General features: G+C 44.5%; 1 pseudogene; it reads left to right on the forward strand.

Annotated features, from left to right (window-relative positions):
* The first annotated feature begins 912 nt into the window (after positions 1-912).
* Positions 913-10,532, forward strand: LOC143389695 (Fc receptor-like protein 2; annotated as a pseudogene).
* The last annotated feature ends 16,533 nt before the right edge of the window (positions 10,533-27,065 follow it).

The following is a 27,065-nucleotide window of genomic DNA, read 5'->3' on the forward strand; positions in this document are numbered from 1 at the left end:
GTATCTCTGTATTACATCAAGACCTCAAAGGACCATGTAATAACAAAGAGCCATTTTTCTAGAGTCACCAAATTTGCAGCCCGTCCACTGCCGGACGGGATCATGTCTTACAGTTAAATCCTGGGGTCTATAGAATGTTCCAGTGGTATCCCTTCTTTCCTGACTCCAGTCCATCCTGCCACTCATTCCCTTCTTGGTCACATAATTGAGTTTTTCTCAAACACAGCTTTGATTTGAACCACTTTCATCTTTCTGTCTCTGATGAAAAGCTCACTCAGCACATTCACTGTCCACTCTTCTAGAGGGCAAAACTTCAAAGGGGTCACAAGATAGCGCACATGTGGATGCAATTTCTTGAGCCCCCTCTCATCTCCCATGCATAGAGCAAGACAGAGTCTGTCCTCTGGGCTTCCCACTGCCCCTGGGCCCCACAGAAACACATCAGAGAGAAAGGCCTGCACCTTGTAGCTTGGACAGGCTCTGGTCTGCTTCACCTCTTATGCTTATGTATTTATCTCAGGGCAGAAGGCCTTGGAGGAGCGGTCACATCACACAACTAAAGAGAACTATTTGGGGGAATTTGAGTCTGAAATCACCAGTAAAAAGTATGAATTTGTCTGGTTTATGCTTCTGTTGGCATAAACAGTGCTGCTGACCCAGGATGACTGATTGAGACACCCTTTTGGCCCTGACCTAAATATCTTCTGAATCGTACCTCAGCACCCCCACCCCCCACCCCCCACCCCCCCACACACTGATGGCCTCAGGGGGAGTTGGGCAGATTCCAACATGAAGGGGAGAAAAAAGGCTCTTGCTGGGCAAGTAATCCTGGTGCTGGTGAAACTGGTTTTTGCCCGTCAAGGTCTATGGTGGTCATTCTCCTCCTGAGCTGCCCAGCCCACCCCACCCCAGATGCATTCTCTGCCCTTCTCGGCTGCTCTCATGCATCTGGCAGGACCTGGTGCGTGGTTGGACTCTATCCACAAGAGACCCAAAAGGGGGTCAGACATCAAGAAGAGAGTGAGAGTGTCTGTGTCCCTGTCCCGCCGTCTCTGGGAGCAGCTGCACCCTCCGCAGTCACAGCGCCCCCTACAGTCCTTCCTCAGTGGTCAGTTTTCGCTGGGTTTTTGTAACCGTCCCTCCTCCTCCGGCTTCTTTAGCACTGAGGGTTGTAACGACTTCACACGGTCGCTGGTCTCTGCATGGTTCATTGTTCTGAGCCTATTACTGTAGTACTGCCTACATTTCCCTTGACAGCCCTTTTGCTAAAACTCTTTACTTCTTTCTTTACTTCTTCTTACTTCCACCACTACTACTACTACTATTCTCCTCCTCCTCCTCCTCCTCTTCTTCTTCTCCTCCCCTCCTTCCTTCCTTCTCTCTTATTTGGGGCTGGGGATTGAACTTCATGCACAAAAAGCTATACTACCAGCCCCGAGTTCCTCCTTTTAACTAAGGTGGATTCTCTTTCCAGCCTGATACAAGAGCTCTCTTCCGAAATTTATTCTTAAACTTTGGAGTGTAAGAAGACAGACCTGATCTCTCCCATTCCTATGTGTGTTGAGGTCCTTCAGATCACTGTACTACTAAAGCCTCAAGTAGCCATAGGGTGGTATGACTTCTTCCTTCCTATGTGTATCTGGCTGAAACATTTCATGAAGACATGTGACTTGGGTTGAGCAGAATTTATATCTTTCTGGGACCCCAGACAATACATAATGCCATCTTGCACCATCCTAATCTCATCACCATCTCTAACAAATTCCTATTCGTCTTTCATGTGGTCTGGCTGGAGCTCTGCAGAACAGCATCAGTGTTGGCATGGTGTCATAATATTAAAGACAGCATTAAAAAATGTGCATCTTAAGTAGCAAAAAGAAGGTTTCTTTTTGAAAGAGACCAAGCAAGTGTTTTGATTATTAGCAAGTCCAGAACTGAGCATTTGCAGACAGAGCTGAAAGAAGTAGAAAGCGTACCTATAGCAAGAAGACATCTAGCCTTTTAAGAAACACTTTTATCAATTCACACACATCTGAGCAACTCTGTCAAGGAGAAGAATATTCACTTTCTCAGCACTCATGGAGTTTGGGTGGGGACAAAGCTAGCTACTTCCTTTTTTTCTTCTTGATGAAATCCCTGCTGAACTACAGGGCCAAACCCCAGCTTCATCCAGACAGACAGCTGCTCTGCAGACCCGAGCTGCCCCTGACAGTATCTGGGAGAACATCTTGCCTCCAACCTCATGCTGCTGTGGCTACAGCTTCTGGTCCTTGGTGAGTAGGCTGCTAGAGCAGGACCAGGTTGGACCCAGGGGAGAACTCTCTGTTCTGGGGCACAACTCTCTCTGGTGCAATGAGTAGGAATTGATTTCAGGTTCTGACTCAGTACTAGCAGACATTATGCAACTAGGTATTAAGAAAAGCAGGGTCCCAGGAAGTCAAAAGGACCTTGCATCCCTTTACCAAATACCAAATACATCATTTCTGCTTTGATCTCTAGGGAAATTGGAAGGCTTCTTTAAAAGAACTACCAAGATAATGCTTTCGGGAGAAAAATCTGCTCTCCAGAGAAGTTCTCTGTTCAATTATATGCATTTCCTAGTGAACATGTGTTAAGTTTGAAGCCTGGCATAGGAACCATCGATTGTATCTATGGATAGGAATTAAGATTTTACTATGGCTTGGAATAGTTTGGCCCACATTCCTGGGACAAGTCATTTGGGGGACAGTTGTTTGGGGTACAGGCCCCTCATTCAAATCACACCATCTTGAACTGCTTTTTCTGCATGCTTACAGATTATCCTGCCTCCTAAAATTTATATAACCTCATCCCGCCTTCTCCTCTATGAACCATTAAATTAACATGTGGAATCTTCTTTTCTCAAAGACTGGAATAAACACTAAACAATACAAGAGTGAAAAAAAAAAAAAACTACCAAGAAATTTTCTATTGGGGTGAATTCCATTTCCAGCCCACATGGATCCTACCTCCCCAATCCCCACTCCCACTCCATACTATCACATTTTGGGCTAAATTCTCACCTACCTGAACTTTTGGATAGGTTTCATGTCTTGCTGATCATAGATGAGATGATGGCTTTTGTTGTAAATACGGCCCATATAGAGACATGAACACGAAACTAGGTCCAGAATTGGGATGGAGGGAGAAGCAGTGTCAATGAATATGAAAGGCACCCCCTTTTCCTTTGTGACCTTTCCTGGGCTCCGTGTGACTCCCAGGTAGGCAACGTGTCCCAGACCAAAATAGTCAGGAAACGAAAAAAGGTAGGAGAGGAGCAATAAATATTGAAACTTCTCAGGATATAACCAACAAAATGACAAGCTTTTGGTCACGGGTACGGACAATGCTTATGAACTGGGATAGTAAAATGAATATTGGGTTCCCAGGGGTATTGTTTGTCAGTGGGAGGGGGGGAAAGAAATAGGTGGAATGAGGGAGGGGTGTACGGGAAGGAGGCGGGGAGAGACAGAAGGAAAGAGTGAGATCATGAGGAAGTGCTCAGAGGGTTGTAGCTTTTTTAAAAGTGTTATAGATCTCGGTGATGTGCACTGATCTCTCTGACTCTGTTCCCCACAGCTCCTGCCAGTGTCCAGTCCGGTGAGTTACTCTTTGTTTTCTTAGATCTCTGGGAATTAGATTCACTCTACCAGGCCTGGAGGGGTGGCCTGTCCTAGTCTCTTAGCTGAGGGCTGCAGGGATCTGGGCCAAGACTAGGGTGGAGAGAAGGAGGATGCAGTGTCTCTCTCTCCTCCCCCTTGTCCAGCTACAGCAGGACCCTCCAATGCCACATTCATCTCTGCTTGGCTGCCTCTTTTCTCCATGGGCAAGAAGACCCTGCCCTGAGTTTGACAAAGTAACACAAGATTTACCCTTTCCTGTTGAGCCCTGAGATAGGAAAGAAGATAACTGTGAAGGGAAAGCAAAACACGCACTGTGTGGTTGGGAAAACTTCTTCCTGGTTCCGGCTGCAGGGGCTCAAAGTTCCCACCAGAATCCCTGGAAACAGTGAGGGGAAGCGTATTTACAATAGAGTAGAAACAAGGGGCCAAGGAGGCTTTTTGCAGAAAACAAGAATGCCCCTGCATCTTCTAATTGGATTGTAAACTCTTCCATGCCTAACCTGATTTTCCTTAGAATTCTAATATAGTGACATAAAGAGAAAAAATCTGGTTTCATATGAGACTGCTAAAGCACATTTTCTTCTTTATTCATGCCTTTGAGAACACACCCATTTTCTAATAAGCAGCGGGGTGAGGCTTGTGCAGCGAGGCTTGTAACTTTAAGCAAGAAGGTCCTTAAATTCGTCTCTGGAGCAGCCTCGTGGGATCCAACAAATTCCCTGAAATTATGATAGAATGTGTATATATGTACAGTTGTGCCCGCATCTAGGAATGGGTCTGTAGGTAAAATGTCAAAACTCAATGACAGGGGTGGGGCTGTAGCTCAGTGACAGAGCTCTTGCCTTGCATGCGTGAGGCCCTAGGTTCGATCCCCAGCACTACATAAAAAAATGAATAAATAAATTAAAATAAAGATACTGTTTCCATCTATAACTAAAAATAAAAATTTTAAAAAAACCCTCAATGACCAATAACCAGGTATCTTAATGGTTAAAAACTTATTGCAGTTCAGGAAAACCTGGTTTTAGCATTTCCCCATCTCTTGCCCTATCATTATTACCAACTTGGTCACATAAATATTACTCCTTAAATATTTCTTTAATCAAGCTGATTATATCTCTATCATCATCACTGAAAAATCTTTCCCACTGTCAATTTGGAGGAAGAACATATTTGGACTCCCACACTCCTCTCTCTTTATCGATGCTGTCCCCCTGCCACCCACCCCCATTCCCTATTCTACTGGCAGAACTTTCAAAGTGGTTAAATGATGTACAGAAGTTGTCCTTGAACTCGTTTGATCACTTTGCACTATTCAGAACAAAAAAAAAATTGAGCCTGTGTCTTAAATATATTAAATAGATACATGGAAATAGTGAACCTGGTAAAGATGTACAAACCCAGAAAATTTAAAAGATGAGAAGATCTATTATCTATGATGGAAGTTCAAAGTGTTTTCTCTCAATTTAAAGACTGTGACCGAGACCTCGCTGTGAGAGGATGATCTCTCTACGGAGACAGGACCCTGGGCAGGGTCCCGCTACCCCTCCTCCATAACCTCATACCAGAGCACTGAGCTCGGCACACAGCCTGCACAGCACTTGCATGCCCTGTCTCCTCCCTGCAGCAGAATAGCCCAATGTTCAGGTCTGAGATTAGGTGTTTTTATTTTTTTATCAGAACAACAAACATTTTTCCTGGAATCCCACAATTCCAAATTGACATTTGAACCCACATTTTTAGTTCTGTTGCCAACTGAAATGTCCCCCCAAAGCCCAGATCTACAGGGCTGGGTCTCAGAACAGCATGGTGGCTGGCTCTCCTTCCCTTCTTCAGGAAATGGTCTACAGGCTCCTCTGACTGTTCTTCCTTTTCCTGCTGGGGGCAGAGCCAAAACACCAAAGCTGCTCATTATTTCCCTAATGAATACTATCTCCCAAGGGGAGACTATGACCCAACAAATGGAGGGGCCCACTTCCCTTCTCATAGGGATCATCCAGACCCATTCATGAAAACGATTCTCAGAGTCTCTGAAGAAAGCATTGCAGAGGGAACTCGGGAGATTAAAGATGTAGGTCCCTGGGCCAGTGTCTCAGTGACCCGGTTTGCTTCATGCAGGGAGAATATCAGAGAGAAGGCCTTTGGGTTGATGGTACCACTAAACAGAGTCTCCAAGGAATGAAACACGCAGAGAGAATTAATTATGGCTCCTGTAGGGACCCGCAGTCACTTGGAAGGAGATGCTAGTGGGATCATTTCAAATCCATATTTATTCCAAGTGTTTATTGCTGGGGAGAATGGCATCAAAACCTGTTAACAGACAGAAAACTAACAAGATGTTTGTTGGACAGACTGCCAGGGAGGTGGAGCTCAACTTTACTTAGCGGGGAGGCTCAGAGAGCCAGCAGGACCCAAGGCAACTGCAGATGCTCAGACTGACTCACGATAGAGCTCTGTCCCTTCCCCTTATAAGCAGAAGGGAAGGCACCAGGGCAGGGGGCAGCCTTGTCACTGGGTCCCTTTGCTTCTTTTGTAGGCTGGCTGAGTATCAACATACCACACAATGTCTACGAAGGAGACCAGGTGGTTATAAGATGCTCTGGGAAACAAATGACAGGATAAATAGACTAACGTACTATAAGGACGGCTTTCAAATATCCACTTACCATAATGCCACAAGCTACACCATTTCAAATACAAGACGCAGTGACAGCGGCTCCTATTTCTGTAAGGCAGAGAGGACATTATTCCCTCCTATAGGTGTGACAGAAGAGACAAGAACTACATGGCTCATTGTCCAAGGTGAGGCCCTCACTCTTGGAGTGGATGAATCTGGGAAGGATTAGGCGTTTGGTGGGAAGGGGGGGCGGGAAGAGAAGACCACACAGGAGGGAGAAATGGTGGGTGGGCTGAGAGTCCTTGAATCTGGGTCTGTGTGTTGGGTTCTTTGGGGCCACTTCTCATCAGGAACTCCACAGTCCACAGATAACGGGTAGTCTCTGTGTCATCTCTCCCTCCAGAGCTGTTTCCGACCCCTGAACTGAGAGCCAGATCCCTGCGACCCACAGAGGGCTGCTCCATGATGCTGTCCTGTAACACCCAGCTGCCTTCAGCGAAGTCATCAACCCAGCTTCAATACTCCTTCATCAGAGATGGCCACACCCTGAGGTCAGGCTGGACCTCAGCAAGGGTTAAGATCCCAGCAACACAGAAAAAAGACTCGGGGCATTATTGGTGTGAGGCCAGGACAGCGTCTCATCGTGTCTCCAAGCAGAGCCGCCCATCCTATATAGAAGTGCAGAGTGAGCATCGACAGGCTGGGCCGCCAGGGCTGGGTCAGGCAGGGCTGAGTTAAGCAGGGAAGAATGGGGCACAGCCTGGACCAGGGGCTCTCTTCTCAGTTGTGCTCCCCAATCCCTATGGATGAGGGGGCTACCGTGATCCGCCTGGGCTCTTCTCTAATAATCTCTGCAGGGATATCATTTCCCCATAACTTTGCTTTACCTGTCAGAGAAGCAGTGATAATAATAATCCCTCTCTGGAGCATTTATCATGAAACGAGCACTCACCAGCAAACCAAGAAGTAAATAAAAAATCAAGGTGTTTTGTTTGCAAGAAGTGACCCAACTTGGATGCATGTTTAATGGAGCAATGAAGGCACTAAGTAACAATAATAATTAATAATGAAAAAAATGATTACAACAATCCCCGGCACTTATAAAAGGATCACTGTACGTTGTGCTCAGTTCTAGGAGAATCTCTCTGATGGTCATAAATATCTGCAACAGGGAAGACTTATGCACATTCACCATGTAGAAGGCACTTTTCAGAGCATTTTAACATTTAGTAATTATAGCAGCCCTATGAAACAGTACTGTGATGAGTCACTGTAATGTATGCACTATTATTATCCCCATTTTGCAAATGAGAAAACTAATGCCTAGAGTCATTACAAGACTAACTGAAGGGAATCCAGAGCTGAAACTTGATCCTGGTGGCTCTGGTTCCAAGTGTCTGCACTTTTAATCCTCTTGCACCACTTTCTACCTAACAATGGCCGAGATGTTGAGATATTGCTGAACAGCTTCATAGCGAGAAGTGCTTTCTATCTGCATCTCATTTAATCTTCATGAGAACTCTGCGAGGTTAGGATAATTACCCACATGTTTATGTTTGAGAAAAACGAGGATTGGAGGTATTGACTTTCCCAGATCACGCGGTGAATGAGTGGCAGAGTTGAACTGTAACTTCCGTCTGCCTGTCTCCCCAGGCTGTATGATCTGCCACCACTCCTACTGCCCCCACGCACCAGGAGGTCAGGAGAGAGCACATCATTGTAGACACTGGACATTAGTAAGGATGTGTGATTGTTACTGACTGGAACATTACGGGGTGGTCCTGTATAACATCCTTCAATATATTATCTTCCCACTTAAAAAAAAAAAAAAACTCAGGCAAGTGGAGTGGACTCTCCTCTGCCTAAACATTGCATTCAAATATTACTTGCCGTAATGCTCCAAAGGTGGTACTGGACTCCACCACTGCCCTGCCTTCCCCACACTGTCTCCTCTTGTCTCCACTTGTGTTCCCGCAGGGGTCCCTGTGTCTCAGGTTTCCATGAAGACCCAGCCCCCAGGGGTTCAGGCAGTTGAGGGGGAGATGCTGGTCCTTGTCTGCTCCGTGGCTAAAGGCACAGGGGTCACCACATTTTCCTGGCACAGAGAGGACACATCGGAGAGTCTGGGGAGGAAGACGCAGTGTTCCCAGAGAGCAGAGCTGGAGATCCCAGTCGTTTGGGGGAGCCACGGCGGGGGATTCTACTGCACAGCCGACAACAGCTACAGCTACGGCCCCGTGCAGAGCCAGGTGGTGGACATCACTGTGAGGGATGAGGAGCGTTCTTGCAATCAGCCAGCCAGCGACTCCCGATGGGGGTGGGTTTCCTCCTGCAGCAGAGAGTGCTCTAAAGGAAATGACAAGGCTCGGGGCAGAAGGTGCATGGGAGGGCCATCGTTGTGAGGGTGAAGGGGGCAGTGCCAGCCGCGGAGGCACTGAAGGAGGCTGAGAAGGTGGTCAGGAGGCAGGTTCCCTGGCGTGCTCAGAGGCATGTGTCCAGAAGTCTCCATCCGAGCTCACCTGAGCTCCGTGGGGGAACCGTCTCTGCGAAGTTAGATCAGGAGGGGCCGCCTTGAGAAAGGCTCAGGAGGGGGAATTCTGGAGGACCCTCCAGTGAGAGTGGGGGGTGCTGTGATTCCCACCTCCCTCTCCGATGGCACCTCTGCCTCTGCAGTTCCAGTGTCACATCCCATCCTCACGTTCGGTGCCCCTGGGACCCGGGCCTTCATGGGACCTGTGATGGAGCTTCACTGTGAGGACAGGAGAGCGTCTCCCCCCATCCTGTACTGGTTTTATTACGAGGACGTCACCCTGGGGAACAGCTCAGCCCCTTTTGGAGGGGGAGCCTCCTTCAACTTCTCCCTGACTGCAGAACATTCTGGATCCTACTTCTGTAAGGCTGACAACGGCCTGGGAGCCCGGCACAGTGAGCTGATGCAACTCAGTGTCACAGGTAGGACCAGCAACGACGTGTGCCCCCTTTCCATTGGATTTTCCCTCCCTCCAGTCAATCAGAGGTCTACCCGAAGTCTCTCAGCTCCCCAGGCCCTCCAACAGGTCTTAACGACGTCACTGGTCCAAAGCTTACAAACGCCTTCTATCTGTTTCCCTTTCACCTGGATAACAAAATATGCACAAAACAGATTTGCAAGACACTGTACTGGGGTCATCTCAGTGTAAGGAGAGGGGTGGGTGAGCATGGAAAAGAGAGGAAGGCATTGCCGAGAAAAAAATCAAGGAAAGACCTTGCACACCCAGAGCTTCCAGTGAACAATTAGATACAACCAACTCTTGTAAATACCTAAGGAAAAAGTGGGAAAACCAGGAGTGGAGCACTTCCTGGGGTTTAAATTTTTACTAGGATCACCTCATTTATTTGTTGGTAGAGGCTGAACCCAGCTAAGCCTGCACTCTACCGCTGAGCTACCTGCCAGCTCCTTTGCATCCTCATTAAAAGTGAGTTTTATACTTTTAAGGACAGGTTAGCCTCAGAAGAACAATTTCAGGAGTTTCCACAGTTTCTATATCCTGCAGCGATTTAAAACAATGTTGGAATTATCTGCAACTTAAAGAGTCTTTGGAATTAACCCCAACAACTTTCTAAAACCTGCTAGATTTTTATCTTCCTTGTTCAATCTTTTTTTATTAGTCATTTCAAATTTTCCAAAGCTTTAAAACACAATTTAAGCCAGAAGTGATGGTGCCCGCTGTAATCCCAAAACTCAACAGGCTGAGGCAGGAGGATCACAAGTTCAAGGCCAGCCTCCACCACTTAGCAAGGCCCTGAGCCACTTAGCGAAAACTTGTCTCAAAAGAAAAAAAGGGGGGGGCTGGGGATGTGGCTCTAGTGGTTTAGCACACTCCCAGATTCAATCCCTGGTATCAAAGAAAAGGAGATGTGGGGGCTGTCAATTCCCAAATGCACCTATAACTTTTCTGTTTGCAGATACTCCTCTGAAAGTCCGCTTGATGAATGGTCCCCACCACTGTGAAGGGCAGGTGGAGATGAAACAGGAAGGTCACTGGGGTACTGTGTGTGATGATGACTGGGACATGAAGGAAGTGGCTGTGGTGTGTTGGGAACTGGCCTGCTGAGCAGGCAAACGCACACCCGCAGGTGTGTTGTACCAACCGGGGGCAGAAGAGGCCCAGCCTGTGCACCTTCAGGAAGCCCAGTGCAACAGGACAGAAAGGACACTGGCTGAATGTGACCAGACCAAGACCTTCAACTGTGGACACAAGGAGGATGCAGGGGCTGCGTGTGAAGGTGGGTGATGGCCGATGGGAATCGTGGGCCAACCAGCTTCTGCCATAGGCTGCTCCCACCCACTCGCTATCGCCCCTTGGCCCTTCAAAACACGCACCCACTCTTGTGTTGCGTGAGATCAGGGCCAAACCATCAGTTCACATTAGGTTTCCCCAGAGTCATAAAGGCCTCTCCTAGGTCTCCGATGATTACTGCCTTTCTGTCATCTTATTAATAACACAAACCATTCGTATTTTTATCACCATGGATTGGGGCACAAGGCCCAGAAAATAATTATGAAATCCTGGAGTTACATGGTCTGGGTGATTCTCATCAAGGTGACCCAACTTCCTTTGTTGTATAATCTCTTCTGTTCTTCTGAGCTCTCTCCTAAACAAGCCTATTCGTCAAAATCAAGCCCTGGATTCTAGTGGGAGAGAATGGGGGTGGGGGGACATGTTGGAAAGACCCCAGGTCTGCCAACTTAGTCACGCCACCAACCACAAAGGACAAAGCTCATTGAGGGTGAAAATAAAATGAGACCTCTGATGGTGCCAACACACGCGTACAGCCAGGGAGACTGCCCTCTCCAGTCTCAGCTCCCAACCTCCAGGGAACGCTACAGGCCAGAAGTAGAGAAATAGACTTTTAGAGGTCCTCAGTGAGAAGAACCTAAAGGTTCCAGCGGCCCCTGCCCACTCTGAGGAACTGGTAAAGGCTGCAGTTAGTTCGGGGAAATGGAGTCAGTATTGGGCTCTGAAAAGGACCTAGAACGTGGAGTCCACCGTGCAGAGCCTGAAGCCCGCATACCCCACACACCAGCCCTGGAAGCAGCCAGCTTCTCTGAGGCTCATTCTCCTTGTCACGAAGTGGGATTATGTCTAATCCAACTTCCCTGCCCAGGGGGGGTAAAATCCACACTCAAAGACGTGGTGTGCAGGACCGAATCTGGAAAGTTCAAATCTGGCTAATTCAGAGCGGTCAGGAGGAGGGAGGAGGTCCGAGGTTGGAGCTGACCTCCGCCATCCTGGGACTCACTTCTTCTTGGGAGATCCCTTGAGTTTTTTCTGGAATATCTGACCTGGATCTCCCCCTCCTGATCCGCTGGTCTCCTTGTCTCCACCGCGTTCTTGCCTAGTCGGGCCTCACAGGCCTGGTTGGTCCCACAGCTCCCGTAGCTTGTTCTGTTCCCTTGGGCAGAGGCATCAGCCTGAGATGGACAAACAAGGAATAAAACTGGGGTGGGCTGGGCCCCCAAGTCTGATAGAGACACACATCAGCCACATTTCTAATCTTCAGAAGGAACTGCTGTTCTGATCCTTCCAAAAGGTTTTTGTAAGTACGTGGCTATATATGAATGAATACATACTGCAATTGATTGTTCTGCTGACTGCACATTGTTTTATACCACTTACTAGATGTAGCACTGTGGATACTGGGGAAGACTCCCTAGAGCCAGCACCGATGTGGACTCAGGGTGCTCCGTGAAGCAGGCGTGGTGGTGCAGGTCTGTAATCCCAGTGGCTCCGGAGGCTGAGGCAAGAGGATCGCAAGTTCAAAGCCGGCCTCAGCAAAAGTGAGGCCCTAAGCAACTCAGTGAGACCCTGTCTCTAAGTAAAATACAAAATAGCTGGGGATGTGGCTCAGTGGGCAAGTGCCCATGAGTTCAATCCCCAGTTCCAAAAAAAAAAAAAAAAAAGAGAGAAAGTTTCCCTGAGCATGACCCTTGTCATTTAGTGTTTTTTTGTTTTGTTTTGTTTTGTTTTGTTTTTTTTTGTTTTTGTTTTTTTTGTTTTTTTGGTTCCATGAGCTTAAATGAAATACTTTTTTGTCTGATTGACAATTTTTTACTCTCTCTCTCTCTATGTGGGGATTTTTTCCTCTACTAAGAAAACCAATTATTCAAAACTGCTGGGATTGTACTTCTGTCTTTCTCCGTGTTTAGATCAACTAGTTTGTATGTCTTCAAGAAGTAAAAATTCTACCTTGTTGTGTACCTTTCTGAAATGCAGATTCAGGATTTAAGTACTGCTTAGAGCTATGGAAAAGATAATCAGATCAACCATCTAGCTTTTACACACTGGCAAATGATCAATCTAAATAAAACTGCCAAACCTTTAAGGATCTTCTCGTCCATTTTTTGGAATGCTGATGTACATGTGTACTGATGTTGGTGATTTGTCTGTGGCTTATAGATAATGACAGCTCCCATAAATTAAAAACTGTTCAATTAGCCCAAATGCCTTTTGATTCTCATGACGTAAGTATATATTTAACAAGTTAAACTCGTTGGTGAAATCAAAGTAAGGATAGCTTTAAGGTCACTCGCACATGAGCTGTGGACCTGCCAATCAACCAGGGAAATATTTGTCTCTGTTAAACGTTTAACATACAACGTTCACTGCTTTCTATATACAGCAACTTTTAGGGTTTTGGCAATAAATACATAAATAATTTTTTTTAGTTTAGCAATGAAATCTTAAGAGAAGGAAGTCCACAGATATAGAAAAGACACACTCATGCGCATGTATACACTTACATACACACATACACTATGTATTTACGTGCTTTCTTGAAGAACCATTTTAGTTTAAAAAAAATTTTGATTTTACACTAAATTTAGTGTAAAAATTTTTGCATTAAAGTTTTTTTTTCTTCTTTTTCAGTTATATGTGACATTAGAATGCATTTTGACATATCATATACCTCCGATTCTTGTGGTTGGACATGACATGGAATTACACTGGTCATGTATTCATATGTGAACATAGGAAAAATATGTCTCATTCATTCTGTCATTCCCATTTCTATCCTCCTCCCTTCTCCTCATTCCCCCCTGTCTAATCCTGTTAACATATACTCCCCTGTCCCATTGTGGGTCTAGCATCCACATATTAGAGAGAACATTCAACCTTTCACTTTGGGGGATTGGCTTATTTCACTTAGTATGATAGCCTCCAATTCCATCCATTTACCAGCAAATGCCATATTTCATTCTTATTCATGGTTGAGTAGTATTCCATTGTGTATATGTACCACTGAAGTTTTGGGTTTTGCTCTTAAACTGTCCTCTCAAGAAAGCAAATCTCGGGGCTGGGGATGTGGCTCAAGCAATAGCGCACTTGCCTGGCATGCGTGTGGCCCGGGTTCAATTCTTAGCACCACATACAAACAAACATGTTGTGTCTGCCGAAAACTAAAAAATAAATATTAAAAAGTTCTCTCTCTCTCTCAAAAAAAAAAAAAAAAAAAGCAAATCTTGATCCCAAGAGGATTTTTATTCTAATTTTTCTTTTTTTTTTCGAGCATGCAAATGTAAAGGACAGAAAAGGCTACTTGCTCATCCTATAAGCCCTCTACACTTTGATGTTAGTGTTTAGTAAGGTTTACTAATATTTACGTCTCAAAAATATTTGAGTGAATTGTTTCATTTAGAAATTATTAATTAAATTTTGCATCTGTGGATATGGAGAGAAGAAAAATAGCATACTTTTTTTCAGATTAGACATCTGTATTGACAAATAATTTATAGAACATATTATGTGCTCAGTTTTATGTGTTAGCTCTTATTTTTAGAAAAAAGTTCAAAAGTGATTTGGGTATTATAATTGGAATTATATTATAATTTTATTACTATCATTGTTTACTTTTAGGAGAAATTTGATATTTTTATACAAAGCAATCTTTAAATCCAAAAACAAGATTTGCTGTTCCACTTATGTTGTCTTTAACTAGATCACTCAGCAGTTGTCTATTAATTAAACTCTGATGAATTTTACCTATTTCTTGTTGATTTTACTTTAGGATTTGTATACTCTTGAAGTTATCATTTGGAATTTTTATTTCATTATATTTCCCAGTTGTCTATTTTAGCACATGGGATAAATATTGGGTCTCACCCTGATTGATTCTTATTCCCAAGTATTTCACAGAGTTATCATTTCTAATATTCTCAGTTAATTCTCTTAGGTTTTCTAAGTGTACGATCATATCTATGGAAAATTCCGCTTTCTTCTACCAATATATGTACACATGCTTCTTTTTTTTCCTAAATGCGTTGGCTGATCTTTTTTTAGAACAATGTTGAATAATTGTGATGATAATAGGCACCCTTGCTTTATTCACAGATCTAACAGGATGACTTTGAGTTTCACCATTAACTGTGAGGCAGCCTTCTAAAGTAAGAGATGTGCTTATAATATCAAGAGATTATCTACTATAAAGAGCACTAAGAATTTTGTTTACTATGTATTTGGAAGTAGATATTGATTGGTGGGGTGAGGGGGTACTGGGGATTGAACCCAAGGGTGCTCTACATATAAACTACATTCCTAGTCTTTTATTTTGAGGAAGGGTCTCACTAAGTTGCCCAGGCTGACCTGGAATTTGAGATCCTCCAGGCTTAGCCTCCTGAGTTGTTAGGATTAAAAGCCTGTGCCACCATGTCTGGCAAGATGCTGGATTTTTAAAACATCTTTCTGGTGTTATTTTTGCTCCTTTTTCATTTATTATGATGAATTATATTAACATATTTCCTAATAATAAGATTTGCAACCCAACCTGAGTGTGATGTGTATTAATATTCTGCTGAATCCTATTTGATATTATATTATGTAAAACTTTTTCATAGATGCTCATAAAGAGGATTTATCTGCAATTTTTAAATTCTTTCTTTGAAAAAGCTTTGATAACAATGCTATATTGGTTTTTATTATGTTAGCAGGTTTCTTTCTCTATGATGAAAAAATTTAAATATGTCCACATTTTTTTTCTTGAAGATTAAAAAAAAATAGTTAATGTGATATCTGACCTGATATGCTTGGAGGTGTGGCTTCCTAATAATATTTTTGGTGTTTTTCATGACTATTATTCTACTTATTTAACTATCTCTTCTTACATAGCAGCCAACCAATTGTGACATGGGCAAGTAAGCTCACCCAATATAATCTGTGCCCAGCCAATTTCCTCCTGGCTGCAGACACATGAACAAACCTAACTTGCCGCAGTCTCTGGCTGGGCACAAATCACACACAGCTTGTAGATTCAAACAGCAATTCTTTATTCCCGAACTCACACCGGCCGTCTACAAACACGCTCTGGGGGAATCCACGTTCTCTGCCCAAATCCACTCTCTGCCCAAATCCTCTCCACATGGGCTTCTGTCTCCCAAAATATACTGTCTGACCCTAAGAACTCAAGAGGAACTCAGCAGCAGGATACGCCCTATTCTAATGGGGGAACACCCTAATCTCCTATTATGCTAAACTGCCCTATTCTAAAGGGGGAACACCCTAATCTCCTATTATGCTAAACTGCCCTATTCTAAAGGGGGAACACCCTAAACACGGATCCTGCCCTGGTCCTTGAGCAAGGTCACCTTTCAGAAGTCCTTCCACCAGACAGCATGGGAGTAAGCTGGCAAGGAATTTGTCATACCTACTTGGCTGATGGCTCCCAGCAAACCAGAAAACTTGCCACTCCAAAACCAGAATTCATTACCTGTAATATTTAAAAAGGAAACTGATTTGAGTATTTACTAGACACAGAAGTAGAAATGATATGTAAAACCCCTGTTGCTATACTAAGGGGGAAAATTAAGGTGACAAAACGACGAGCCATCACATAAATTCACCAGAAAAACTTAAACAAATAAGACAATATATGAAACCATGAAATGACCAACTTATCATCATAAAAGGGGCATTAAAGGCTTCACTATTAGAAAACTAGACACTTGACAAATAATGTTTTAATGTGACTAATAGCATATAACGTAAGGGTAGGGGTAGGAAGCATTAAGGAATCAGCACCTTGCTGAATTAAATGAAATGTCCAAGTATTCTCTTTGGAAAGGTCCATCCAGAAAACCTGAGTCTTGCTTGGGGATTCCTTCCTCTAGCTAAGCAGGCAAGAACCTAAATTTACCATCTAAATGTTTAAGAAAGCCACTTCTCTTGCTTGGGGTATAAACAATGATACAACAAGCTATACTTGATCTTCTGTGAAAAATCAGAGGACACAATGAGAACAAATAGGACCACAAAGAGAAGGCTAGAGTCAGAGTAAAAATCAGCTTTACTGTTAAAACTTGGTAAATATCTGTGGAATCTCAAGTGCTAAAAAGGAAAGAAGGGAGACCAATACTGACTAAAGGCTTAGAGCAAAGACTTTTACATATATTACTTAACCTTTCCATCTATAATCCTGCAGTTCTGCTTTTAAACAAATGATAGAACTAAAGCTCTAAAGGAAAAGGAAATGTCCTCATGGTACTCCTCCAGCACCTTGTGCTCCTGAACGTCACCACATCTCCTCCAAAACAAGGTCAATGCTTGCTAAGTGCATGGAATTAAAAATATTACTGTTTCATAAGGTGAACTCAAGTACACAAAGTCTCAATTAACATATCATGCTGCAAAAGGATTAAGTCCTAGGACATGTACAGAACTGAGAATGGTGCTTGACATATGGTAAGTGCTTAAGAACTATTAGCTATAATCATCTTTCCAGATCTAGTATAAACATTTTGTAATGTCTACTGCCTAGCTTAATAGATAAATGCATTTAACTATATCAATAATTCAGAGTTCTTTAACATAGTCAACAAATTGATAAATGACTAGTCTGAAAAATTAGTATGTGCTTTTGCCATGACATGAAATTGAACGTTTGATTATAATATAATCATTATTTTGCCTCTAAGAAAAATTGTTGTTAGCTAAACAATGGCATAAATTATAATATCAAGTTAAAGAGTTAATTCAAAGATGCAATATTTTATGTGCCATTATAAATGAAAAATCATTACCAATTAAACTGTAATAATACTTTTTGTTACTTAGAATTTTTATTTTATGTTTATTGAAATAATTTTCTTAAACTTATTTGTTCTTGGATTTTTATCGTACATCACAATATAAAGAGCAATGGACAAGTTCATGCAGTCCCAAGCAATGATAATTGCATCACAATTGCTGCCTGTCTAAGAGTGATTGAAAACATCATTTATTGGATGGTACATTTTGATTCTAGAGATGATAAAAGGCACATGTTAGAATTAATGATATCACATATATATTTATATGGTTACATGTGATAGGGAGACCCTTAGAATATAAAGATTACTGATTCCCACACTTTCTCAGAAGTTGGAGTAGTCTGTGATGGGTGATGGTTTTAGCTTTGCTGAGATACATATTGCACATATTTTCTGTCAGGTGCACAGGACATGGTTCTGCAGTCAGTGAATGAATGTGGTGGGTCAAGCGCTCAATTCACATAGCTATGAGTACACCCATGCAGAAACTCACACTTTCCTTGTCATTGTATTCCTAAATATAACAGGCAAAGATTTCCTGCAGCCCTCTTAAATGACAAAAGTCTATTGTGGGGTAGTTATACACAAGCAAAACTACTCACCCGGCGAGGTAAGGAAGCAGGGCTGGGGTCTGCAAGGTCGGCAGCGGCAGGAGCAGCTTCGTTCCACCTCGAGGTAGGCAGCGGGTCTGGGCTCCTGTGGGCGGTGGAAGCAGCTGCTTCCTTCTTGCCAGGAGATAAGGCAATGGGGGCGCGGGGGTCGGCGCCGGCAAAGTCAGCCTGGTTGGTTCCTGCCGCCGCCTCGTTCCTCCTCCTCCTCCAGTGGCCGCCTGGTTCCTCCACCTAAGGTGGCCGCCTGGTTCCTCCTCCTCAGGTGGCCACCTCATTCCTGCCGCCGCCTGGTTCGTTCCTGCGGCCGGCTCTTCCCTCCTCCTCCTCAGGTGGCCGCCGCGTGGTTCCGGCCGCCGCCTGGTTCCTCCTCCTCCTCAGGAGGCCACCTCGTTCCTGCCACTGCCTGGTTCCTCCTCCTCCACAGGTGGCCGCCTGGTTCCGGCCGCCGCCTGGTTCCGGCCGCCTCCTGGTTCCGGCCGCCGCCTGATTCCTCCTCCTCCGGCCGCCGCCTGGTTCCTCCTCTGGACGCCGCCTCGTTCCTGCCGCCGCCGCCGCCTCGTTCCTCCTCCTCCGGCCGCTGCCTGGTTCCTCCTCCTCCAGACGCCGCCTCGTTCCTGCCGCCGCCGCCTCTTTCCTGCCGCCGCCGCCGCCCTCCTCCTCAAGTGGCCGCCTCGTTCCTCCTCCTGGTTCCGGTCGCCGCCTGGTTCCGGCCGCCGCCTGGTTCCGGCCGCCGCCTGGTTCCGGCCGCCGCCTGGTTCCGGCCGCCGCCTGGTTCCGGCCGCCGCCTGGTTCCGGCCGCCGCCTGGTTCCTCCTCCTCCGGCCGCCGCCTTCCGGCCGCCTCCTGGTTCCCGCCGCCGCCTGATTCCTCCTCCTCCGGCCGCCGCCTGGTTCCTCCTCTGGACGCCGCCTGGTTCCTGCCGCCGCCGCCGCCTCGTTCCTCCTCCTCCGGCCGCTGCCTGGTTCCTCCTCCTCCGGACGCCGCCTCGTTCCTGCCGCCGCCGCCTCTTTCCTGCCGCCGCCGCCGCCGCCCTCCTCCTCAAGTGGCCGCCTCGTTCCTCCTCCTCGTTCCGGCCGCCGCCTGGTTCCGGCCGCCGCCTGGTTCCTCCTCCTCCGGACGCTGCCTCCTTCCTGCCGCCGCCTTGTTCCTCCTCCAGGTTCTGGCCGCCGCCAGGTTCCGGCTGCCGCCTGGTTCCTCCTCCTCCGGACGCCGCCTCGTTCCTGCCGCTGCCGCCCTCCTCCTCAAGAGGCCGCTACGTTCCTGCCGCCGCCTCGTTCCTCCTCCAGGTTCCGGCCGCCGCCTGGTTCCGGCCGCCGCCTGGTTCCGGCCGCCGCCTGGTTCCGGCCGCCGCCTGGTTCCGGCCGCCGCCTGGTTCCGGCCGCCGCCTGGTTCCGGCCGCCGCCTGGTTCCGGCCGCCGCCTGGTTCCTCCTCCTCTGGCCGCCGCCTGGTTCCTCCTCTGGACACCGCCTCCTTCCTGCCGCCGCCTCCGCCGCCTCCTTCCTGCCGCCGCCTCCTTCCTGCCGCCGCCGCCGCCTCCTTCCTCCTCCTCGTTCCGGCCACCGGCTGGTTCCTGCCGCCGCCTGGTTCCTCCTCCGGCCGCCGCCTGGTTCCTCCTCCTCTGGACGCCGCCTCGTTCCTGCCGCCGCCTCGTTCCTGCCGCCAACGCCGCCGCCCTCCTCCTCAAGTGGCCGCCTCGTTCCTCCTCCTGGTTCCGGCCGCCGCCTGGTTCCGGCCGCCGCCTGGTTCCTCCTCCTCCGGCCGCCGCCTCCTTCCTGCTGCCGCCTCCTTCCTGCCGCCGCCTCCTTCCTGCCGCAGCCACCACCGCCGCCCTCCTCCTCAAGTGGCCGCCTCGTTCCTCCGCCTGGTTCCGGCCGCCACCTCGTTCCGGCCGCCGCCTCCTTCCTCCTCCTCCGGCCGCCGCCTCCTTCCTGCCGCCGCCGCCTTCCTCCTCCTCAGGCGGCCGCCTCGTTCCGGCGGCCGCCTTGTTCCTCTTCCTCAGGCCGCCGCCGCCTTCCTGCCGCTGCCGCTGCCGCCTTCCTCCTCCTCAGGTGGCCGCCTCGTTCCTCCTCCTCCTCAGGCGGCCGCCTCATTCCTGCCGCCGCCTCGTTCGTTCTCCTCCTCAGGCGGCCGCCTCGTTCCTGCCACCGGCCGCCTCGTTCCTGCCGCCGCCTGGTTCCTTCCTGCCGCCGCCTCGTTCCTCCTCCTCAGGTGGCGGGACTGAGGTCGACTTTGGGGGCAGCTAGGGCTGTGGTAGCGATGGCGGCAGCTTTGTTCCCGCCAGGAAGTAGGGCAGCGGGGATGGTGTCCATGTGAGCTTCAGCCAGCGGTGGCGGCGCAGCTTCATTCCCGCTGCGAGGTAAGGCAGCGGGGCTGAGGTCCGCGTGGGGGGCAGTAGGGGCGGCCACAGCTTCCTTCAGGTGGCAAGGTAGGGCGGCGGGGCTGGGGTCTTGGGGGGTGGGCAGTTAGGGCGGCCGAGGCAGCGGCAGCTAGGTTCCCGTCAGGCATCCCCGCCACCGGTGTCCACGAGTTGCGGGGCCTTTTGGCTGCTCCTATTATTTGGCGGCTGGGGCAGCGAGCTGTCCGTGGGCAGCTTTCCCCACAAAGGGCGGCGGAGCTGCGTGGACACCGGCAGCAGCAGCGACAGCAGCAGCAGCTCGCCTATGAGGGCGCAGTCATTTGTTGTAGTTCTTGGGGCTTTGTTGTTTTTCCTTGGGCTTTTACCCTTCTTTTCGTTAATTTTGGATAAAATGTCCCCTGTGATGTAAAGATTGAGCAAGGAACCTTGGTGACATGGGGAGCTTTGCAGAAAGTGCAGTTTGGATTCTGCTTTTCCCATGGTGGCAGCTGGATGAATCTTCACTGCTGGCCCTGGAAAAGGCTAGGGAAGCTTGTTAGTTGAGTTTTAAATTTCCCAGTATTGTGTTTAAAGGTTTTACGTGCATAGGTTTTACTTTCACCTTAAATAAGCATATGAGCAGTTAACAGGGAATGTTTTCCTCTGGGAAAGGGAATTTGGTAGCTCTGACCCATGTCAGTCTGTGAATATTTAGACCTGTAGTGACTTTTTAACATTTTTCATAAGAATCTGTTATTTATAGTGTGTCATATGTTGTTAACACTCCTTGCCTTAAGTTCCCCGGCAAATCTTTTTCATGCCTTCTGAGAAAGTAGACAATTGATAGATTATCCAAGGAATGGAAAAAAAATGAGTGTGTGATTTCGGACAATCCCTGAGAGCTGGCATTGTAAAACTCATCCTATCCCCAGTAACGTTTTCATAAATTTGAACACTTTTGAAGCCTTTTTATAAAGATACAATTTGGGAATGATATTAAGATAAGGAAAAGCTGTTGATTGATTTCTTAGATTAAAATTTCTTCCCTTTTCTCTTTAAAAAAGTTTTCCAAGTGATAACTTCATGAAGATGGCCAGTGATAAGCAAATGTCCGATGATGATGACAGCCCCAATACCAGCAGTGGTAGTTCAGATTTGGACCAGCAAGACCCTGCTGCTCCAGAGCCTGAAGATCATGAAGAAAGAAGTCAGGTATTGTGATGATGCCTCCAGCTTGCTTTATTGACTTAGAATCGTTTTGGCTATTCTGAATATTTTATTCTTCCAAATGGATTTCAGGACTGTTTTTTCTAGTTCTGGAAAAATGACATTTATTATTATTATTATTATTATTATTATTATTATTGTTTTAAATATATGTATGACAACAGAATGCATTACAATTCATATTACATATATAGAGCACAGTTTTTCATATCTCTGGTTGTATACAAAGTATGTTCACACCAATTCGTGGGTATTTTGATGGGAATTGCATCAAATCTGTATGTTGCTCATAAAACCAATTTCAAACATATACATTCATATTAGTAGTGATTTTAGTGTCCAAAAAGAGATCTACTAAACAATAATTACTGGGCTGGTTTGGTGACTTGTAGTCCTAACTACTCAGAAGGCCAAGCCAGGAGGATTGCTTGAGTCCAGGAGTTGGAGATCAGGTTAGGCAACATAGCAAGACCCCCATCTTAAAAATAATAATAATTACTGATGTCAAAACACATCTCAATCATTATGATAGTCACTAACTCTTCAGTGTTTTCTTTGAAACTCTAATATATAATTAGTGAATGTCAAGTTAGGACTAATTGTGCTGTTTTATAGAGGAGAAAGTTGATTATAATGGTAAATGAAATCAGCTATCATGAACTGATTTGTGTTTATTTAATTACAATTATCATGCTGATGACTCTACATATTAAGTCTCCACCTATAGTCCCCTAGGTGCTAATTTTAAAAACATGAGTTTTCATTAAAAATAAGACAATAAACCCCTCCATATGCATTTCAATAATTCAAATTGTATCATAATTTGACTATTAACACAAAGGAAAATCAATGTAACTAATTCAGATTTAGATTTAAGATTACACAGTGCAAAAGAGGGAATAGTCTTGGAAAGGGAAGTAGAAAAATGTAAGATCCCTCTTAGATGTCAGAAAAACTAAATTCAAAAATGTGATTTTTTTTAAAGGTAGTGTTAACTTGAAGTGGAAAACAAAAAGCAAAAAACCTTTGAAGCAAAGTCAGTTGTGTTTACAAGGGCCTTTGGGTTTCTTTTTTGTTTTAGTGCTTCTGGTTTTTAAAATGTTGATTTGTGGAGGATGGGCACAGGGGACTGAATCTAGTTGCTTAACCACTGATCCACATCACCAGCCCTTTTTTTACATTTTTTTATTTTGAGATAGGGAATCCATAATTACTAAAGGCCTTGCTAAATTGCTGAGGGTGACTTTGAACTCAAGATCCTCCTGCCTCAGCCTCCAGAGCCACTGGGATTACAGTGTGCATCATGAAGCTCAGCCTTAAATGTTGATTTTAGAATCCTTTCTTTTTAGCTGATAAGAGAAATTACAAAATACAGAATACTTGCAAACTACAAAATATAGGATACTTACAACTAAAGGTGCTTTGTTAAATGATCAGAGTTTAACTTAAGTTTCAAGCAGTGACTCTCAAACTGGGAGAGTAATACTATCTTATCAAGAGAAATTTAGAAATGCCTGGGGGCATTTTGTTGTTGTTTCACCATGTCTGAGGAAACTACTAACATTTTTTGGCCAGGCCCATAGATCGTATATAACCTTCAGATAGAAGGAAGAGTCCAAACCAAAGTACCAATAGAGTTCTATCAAGAAACCCTGGTGCAAAGAAGTAATCTACCAAGGTCTCTTACTTAACTGCAAGGAAAACACAGTTGCAGTTAAGTAAGAGAACAGAGCAGGTGCTGGGTGCAGTGCTGCATGCATGTAATCCCAGTGACTCTGGAGGCTGAGGCAGGAGGATCCTGAGTTCAAAGCCAGCCTCAGCAAAAAGTAAGGCCCTAAACAATTCAGTGAGACCCTATCTCTAAATAAAATACAAAATAGGGCTGGAGATGTGGCTCAGTGGTCTAGAGCCCTTGAGTTCAATCCCTGTTACCAAAGAAAAATAGACCACCCAGGTGACTTGTTTGTACCAGTAGGTCTACCTAAAACGAAAAGGGATTTTATGCAGTCAAATTGTTTTATTATCCATTTAAATATAATTCTTTATTTCTTTATGTTTGTCAAGAAGTAAATATATTTAAGATAAAAATGAAAAATAATAAAAGAATGACAAGTGTAGGAACCTAATGATGACTTACACTTTTTGATTACAGACTTGAGATTCATCTGAAATGACAATGCAATCCCTAGCTATTGCAACAGAAATCTTAACCTCTGAGTGAAAAAAAAGAGGGATGTTGAGATACCTTCAATCATCTTTTCTCACTTCTGTGTAAGTACCAAGAGATGTTGGCCAAAAATATTTTAAAACCTTAAACATACTTTTAAACTTGGCTTTTCTTTAAAATAAGTGCAAATATATGATATGGCCTAGTGTTAATTTGCAATCCCTACTTTCTTATGCTGCGACTGTCTGTAAATGTGCCCAGTTTGAACTGAGATGTGCCATAAGTCAGATATCAAAGACTTATTATGAAGAGTGTAAAATAACAGTTATATTTTTATTTTGATTACAAGTTAAAAGGATGACATTTTGAATATAGTGAATTATGTAAAATGTATTATTAAATGAAGCTCATCTGTCTTACTTTTTAAAATATGACTTCTAGAAAATTTGATTTACATGTAGAGTTAATATTATATTTCTATTGGTGGTTCTAAGGGATCAGTGAGAAATAAGAGAAAGATCATGTTCAGATTCTCTATTTCATCATTTGGGTTTGATGTCATTCACTGATCCTCTTATGTATTCCAAACCATTTCAAATTTCATGTGGATTTGGGTAAGACTGAGCTTTCATACTAATCGCAGAGAACTTACTTTCCCATATATGTTTGATCAGTGTCCCCCACTGAGTATAGTCTTCATAATAGTGTTTATGATCCTGTTTCTAATTTTATACTGCATGCATCAGTTAAAATGCTGAAGATTCAGGAGGGCTTGCTTTGCTTCAATGTATGCTCTGGTAGACTATATGTTATCCCAAAGAACATATTTTCTCCTCCACTCTCCCTGTCTCCTCCAAGAGGTGCTTGTGATCTTCCAAGCATACTTTGGGAGGATGTTATCAGCCTTACTTTGTTTCAGTGAGAAGAGAACAGTTTCCAGAGTAGGCACTATTTAAAAATGGCTCCTTAGTGATGAAAGCATTTATTGCCAAGACTTTTGTTGCTTTGTCAATTGTCTATATTGGCTGTAACAGCAAGGATTTTGCTGTTTAATTATTTAAACCACATAAATGGGCAATCTTTCATATATTATCTCATTTTCTTCTTAAAAAATGAACTATACAATTTTAACTTTGACCCATATTTGTATAGATGAAATATCTGAGACTCAGAAAAGTTAATGATTTGCCTATAGTCACACAATTAGACTTCTGACTCTTACTACAATCCTTTTGGCTATATTCCTTACTTCTGCTGTTGTTCTGGTAAGGAAGTAACTTATATTTCTGAAAACTAAATGGATCAAGCCAAACAGTGCGGGGCTGGGGATGTGGCTCAAGTGGTAGCGTGCTCGCCTGGCATGCGTGCAGCCTGGGTTCGATCCTCAGCACCACATACAAACAAAGATGTTGTCTGCTGAAAACTAAAAAATAAATATTAAAAAAAAGCCAAACAGTGCACTGTGGAAATTGAGATGTATAGGCCACATGTCCCCAATATCTGTTCTGCATTTATTTCAACACACCAAATATTTGACCTCCATGAAAAGAATGCCAAGGTAAATTAGGCAGAACCAGAAACAGGAACTCATATACATGCCATATATTAGTGGCAATTTCAGATGTTTGAGTTTCTTTCTTTGTACAATTGAAAGTGGAATAATATTTGTCAGGGCTAGACAAACAGTAGATGCTGGCAGAAGACCTTGCCTTGTATATGACTCACTCCCATTAGTACAGTACACTTCGACATGACTTTTTAATTGTAGGGAATGCCTCAGCCCTACTGGTCATGCCCAGCCTAAACCTCCATCTTCCCTGGATTTAAGGACAAGATACTTGTTTAAATTCCACTGAAGTTATATGATCCCTTTACTTAAAGTCTAATATTTTCTGCATTTTTATTCTATTAAGTCTAAATCCTTATGCTTGATTTTCAAGGAATTTCATAATCTGACCTAAGCACACAAATATGTCATCCTTTATTGAATCCTTTCCTCTTAGCAAAATGAGGTGTCTTTACTGTCCTTTAAACATATTTCTTTCTGCTGAGTCTTTCTTATGCTGTTTAATTCACTTGCCTTTTATTCTCTTTTTAGAATCTGAATCCTATGTACTTATCCAGATCTAACTCAAATCCCAAGGCTCATCTCTTACTTTTAACTCTTTAGTGTTTACAATTTGTACCAAAATACATTTTAGCATTTATTTTGTGGCAGGGTAGGGCCCTTGCCACCCTCCCACTACACTAACTCTTACCAAAGAGGAAACTGGTGTTACCAAGAAAGACCTGTTTATTTTTTAGGAGTTCCCACTCTCGAGATTATAATGAGGATCTAGAGTGACCTCCACCCTTGGAGATAGATCCAAGATTGGGGTCCTTAGGCACAGGTGTAAAGGTTGATCCATTGCCTAAACCTCTTACACTTGCACAGAAGATGATGTACACACACACACACACACACACACACACACACGCCAAAACTCAGGAAGGAAGGAAGGGAGGGAGGGAGGGAGGGAGGGAGGGAAGGGAAAGAAGGAAGTAGACCCTTTGAAATCCATTGAGAAATGATATTGTTCTGGTCAACCTGAGAGAAAATGGATATTTGTTGTCATTTTCTGTCTTACCATATTGTGACTAAGCATAGTGCTCCTATTTTTATTAATTTTTTTACTAAGACTTTTACTAGGATTCACCTGGTTTATAACTTTCTACCTTTAAATATAACTGAATCTGCTGGGAGGTGGTGGCAGAGTCTGTAATCCCAGATATTTAGGAGGCTGAGGCTGGAGGATCGCAAGTTTGAGGTAAACTTGGGGAACTGAGCCAGACTCTGTTTCAAAATAAAAACTACACTGGGCATGGTGGCACACACCTGTAATCCCAGTGGCTCAGAATGGTGAAACAGGAGAATTGGGAGTTCAAAGCCAACCTTAGCAACTTAATGAGACCCTGAGTAACTCAGTGGGACCTATCTCTAAATAAAATACAAAAGAGGGCTGGGGATGTGGCTCAGTGCTTGAGTTCCCAAGAGTTCCATCTCTGATAGCAAAAAAAAAAATAAATAAATAATAATAATAATAATAATAATAATAATAATAATAATGATAATAATAATAATAATAATAAAAGAATAAATAAAATAAAAAGGGCTGGGGATGTAGCTCAGCAGTAGAGCACCCTTGGATATTTGTACTAGGGAGTATAAAAAAAAAAGAATTTTTCAATGCATATTACTTTTTGTCTAGTTTATTTCATTCAGAATCTCCCTGTTTTTGCTATTATCAATAGTTCTTTATTCTTGCTAAGTATGTTTCCAAAATTTATTATCTATTTTCCTATTGATATACATTGGGGATTTTTTTAAGGAAACCAGGTTATATTTATACAGTGGAAAATTATTAA

Source organism: Callospermophilus lateralis, unplaced genomic scaffold, assembly GCF_048772815.1.
Source record: "Callospermophilus lateralis isolate mCalLat2 unplaced genomic scaffold, mCalLat2.hap1 Scaffold_63, whole genome shotgun sequence".
NCBI classification, from domain to species: Eukaryota; Metazoa; Chordata; class Mammalia; order Rodentia; family Sciuridae; genus Callospermophilus; species Callospermophilus lateralis.